The sequence below is a fragment of the Myotis lucifugus genome, unplaced genomic scaffold (assembly GCF_000147115.1).
Source record: "Myotis lucifugus unplaced genomic scaffold, Myoluc2.0 scaffold_13, whole genome shotgun sequence".
NCBI classification, from domain to species: Eukaryota; Metazoa; Chordata; class Mammalia; order Chiroptera; family Vespertilionidae; genus Myotis; species Myotis lucifugus.
Genome location: NW_005871061.1, coordinates 2257667 through 2261884, shown reverse-complemented (window position 1 = coordinate 2261884; position 4218 = coordinate 2257667).

Below are 4218 nucleotides of genomic sequence, written 5' to 3'. Positions count from 1 at the left end.
GGGGACTTTAATATCCCACTGACATCACTAGATAGATCTTACAGACAAAAAGTTAACAAGGAAACAGAAATCATAAAGACACACTGGATCAGATGGAGTTAATTGATAATTACAGAATATTTCACCACAAAGTTACAGAATATACATTCTTCTCAAGTGCACATGGGTCACTCTCAAAGATAAACTACATATTAGGACACAAAACAAGTCTCTACAAGTTGAAGAAGACTGAAATCATATCAAGCATCTTTTCAGATCACAATAATATGAAATTAGAACTCCACTACAGTAAAAACACTTAAAAACAGCCAAACATGTGGAAACTAAATTTCATGTTATTAAACAATGATTGGGTTACCAATGAGATCAATCAAGAAATAAAAAACTTCCTGGAAAGCAATGAAAATGAACATACAAAACCCCCAAATCTCTGGGACACAGCAAAAGCAGTTCTGAGAGGGAAGTTCATGGCACTATAGGCCTACCTCAAAAGACAAGAACAATTAATAATAAAATATCCTATATAATAAAAGCCTAGGTAGTATCACGTGACATTGTCACAAGATGGCCACCACAGGATGGTCACCACAAGATGGCCGGCAGGGGAGGGCAGTTGAGGGTGATTGGGCCAGTAGGGGAGGGCAGTTGGGGGTGATTGGGCCAGCAGGGGAGCAGTTAGGTGTCAATCAGGCCAGCAGGGGAGCTGTTAGGGAGCAATCAGGCTGGCAGGCTGAAGAGGTTAGGGGCAATCAGGAAGGCAGGCAAGCAGTTAGGAGCCAGCAGTCCCGAATTGTGAGAGGGATGTCTGACTGCACCCAAGGGGTCCCATATTGGAGAGAGTGCAGGTCGGGCTGAGGGACACCCTCCCCCCACCATGCATGAATTTCATGCACCAGCCTCTGGAATTAATGATAAACTATATAACTTAAAGAATTACAAAGCAAACAACAAAAAAACTGCAAAGTAGAAAGTAGGAAATAATAAAGAAAAGAGCAGAAATAAATGACATAGAGACAAAAACAACAATAGAAAAGATCAATGAAACCAAGAGCTGGTTCTTTGAGGAGATAAAGAAGATTGATGAACCTTAGGCAGACTCATCAAGAAGCAAACAAGAGGACCCAAATAAATGAAATAAAAAATAAAAGCAGGGAAGTAACCACTGACACCACATAAATACAATGGACAGGACTACAAACAACTATATGCCAACAAGCTGGACAATGTGGATGACATGCACAATTTCCTAGAAAAAATACTATTTTCCAAACCTGAATCAGGAAGAATCAGAAAAATGAATGGGTGATAATAGCAAATGATATTGAAGCAATAATTTAAAAACAAACAACAACAACAAACTCACAACAAACAAAAGCCCAGGCCGGATGGCATCATAATGGAATTTTGTCAAGCATTCAAATAAGAACTAACACCTAGCCTCCTCAAACTATTCCAAAAAAATACAAGAGGAAGGAACACTTGCATGCTCTTTTTATGTGTCCAGCATTATCCTAATTCCAAAATAAGATAATGGCACTAAAAAAAATGAGAATTACAGGCCAATATCCCTGAATATAGATGCTAAAATCCTCAACAAAATACTAGCAAATTTGATTCAGCAATATATTAAAAAGATCTTACACTATGACCAAGGGGGATTTAATCCTTGGATGCAAGGCTGGTACAATATTCACAAATGAATAAATGAGGTTCATCACATAAACAAATCGAAAGGGAAAAATCTCATGATCATAGCAATAGACAGAGAAAAGGTATTCTAGTTTGACCAATGTGGCTCAGTGGTTCAGTGTCCACCAATGGACCAGAAGGGAATGGTTTGATTCCCAGTCAGGGTGTATGCCCAGGTTGTGGACTCGATCCCTAATAGGGGACAGACAGGAGGCAGCTGATCAGTGAATCTCTCTCATCATTAATGTTTCTATCTCTCCTTCTCCCTTCTTCTCTGAAATATATATATATTAGAGGCCCGGTGCATGGATTGTACACCTCTCGCAATCTGGGACCTCTCAGGGGATGTTGGATTGCTGGTTTCGACCCAATTCCTGCAGGCCAGGTTGAGGGACCCCACCAGTGCACGAATCTGTGCACTGGGCCTCTAGTATGCATATAAGGTCTTTGGTTAATCTCGTCCCGCCCTCCCCCCTCCCCGCTTCACTCTGAGATTCATCAGTCTGTTCCATGTTTCCATGCCTGTGCATTGAGCGTTTGCCCCCTGGTAGTTAGTGCACATCATAGCTACTGGTCGAATGGTCCCTTAGGCATATATATATATATAATCTCCATTCAATAAAATCCAACACCCATTTTTGATAAAATCTCTCAGCAAAGTGGGAATAGAGAGATCATGCCTCAATATAATGTCTGCTTTTACAACTCTTATTCACAACAGTACTGGAAGTACTAGCCACAGTGATTAGACAAGAAGAAAAAATAAAGGCCATTTAAATAGGAAAGGAGGAAGTAAAATAATCATTAATTGCAGATTATATAGTAGTGTATATAGGAAACCCTAAAACTCCACCAAAACCTACTAGATTTAATAAATAAATTCAGCAATGTTTCAGGGTCCAAAATAAACAGCAAGAAACCAGTGGCATTTTTATACACCAACTAGGAGCCCAGTGCATGAATGCGTGCACCTTGAAAGGAACTGTGTGCCGCAAGGCTACAGTGAGCACGGGGGGGGGGGGGGGGCAATTGGCCCATCCTCCTTGACCCCACCCAGTCCCTCCTGCCATTTCCCCTGGTCCCCTGTCTGCCAGCAGCCCCGCTCCTGCCACCGCTGCTACCATGCACTGATGGCACATAGTGATTGGGGCTGGCAGTGGGTGCGAGAGGTGGCTCCAGCACTGGCTGTGGGTGTAAGGGGGGCCAGTGCCAGCAGCAGGTGTGGGCGCTGGGCAGGACCATGGCACGGGGGAGCAAAGTATTTTCAGAACCACCAGAGGCTCACCCTGATGACAGCGAACAGCACCCTGCTTTGGTCTGGCGGGCCCACTCACCTTCTCCACTATCTCACCATGGCCAATGCCCACCATGTTCAGTGCTCTGATGCTTGCTGCCGATGCCCAACATGTTCCGCACACGCCCCCTGGTGATCAGTGCATGTCATAGCAACCGGTTTTTTGGTTCGGTTGTCCCATGGTTCGGTCTATTTGCATATTAGCCTCTTATTACATGGGATAATGAATTCTCAGAAAGAGTAACTGAAAAAACAATCCCATTTACCATTGCAACAACAACAAAATTAAGATATTTAGGAATGTATTTAACCAAGGAGGTAAAAGATCTGTAATCAGAAAACTATAGCACTGAAGTGAACAGGGAGGCTTGCTTGCTCCAGTGACGGCGAACTCCAACGTTCCCCGCCTGCCGCTGCCGGCCTCTCAGCTGCAACTCTAAGCAACTATGTACTATGTTGCAAATAAGAAGCTAAACAAAACCCCAGAAACCGGCTTTCATTCAGCTGGGCTTCAGCCAGCCGGACCGCAACATTGTATCGATGTTTTCAGCAGCGAGGCCTCAGAGCTAAACCTGGCCCAGAATAAAAAAAAAAAAAAAAGAAAAAAAGGAGGGGTTGGGAGCTTCAGTCACCCACTCCCGGAAAACAGCCCTCAGCCCCTCACCCAGACTGGCCAGGCACCCCAGTGGGGACCCCTACCCTGATCCAGGACACCCTTCAGGGCAAACCAGCCGGCCCCCACCCATGCACCAGGCCTCTATCCTATATAGTAAAAGGGTAATATGCCTCCCGGCACCGGGATCAGCGGAGCAGCGAGGCCTCCTGGCACCGGGATCAGGGTGACAGGGGGCAGCGCCCAAACCCCCTAATCGCCACAACCTCCCTATCTGCCCTGCTCTGTTCGTGACAGGGGAAGGCGCTCCAACCCCCTGATCAGCCCTGCTCTGTGCCTGATAGGGGGGAGCTCCCCAATCCCCTGATTGCCCTGCGGCTCTGTGTGTGACAGGGGGCAGCGCCCCAAACCCCTGATTGGCCCTGCTTTGTGAGTGACAGGGGGCAGCGCCCCAACCCCCTGATAAACCCTGCTCTGTGCCTGATGGGGGGAGCTCCCCAATCCCCTGATTGCCCTGCGGCTCTGTGTGTGACAGGGGGGAGCTCCCCAACCCCCTGATTGCCCTGCAGCTCTGTGTGTGACAGGGGGCGGGGCCACAAACTCCCTATCACCCTGCTCTGTT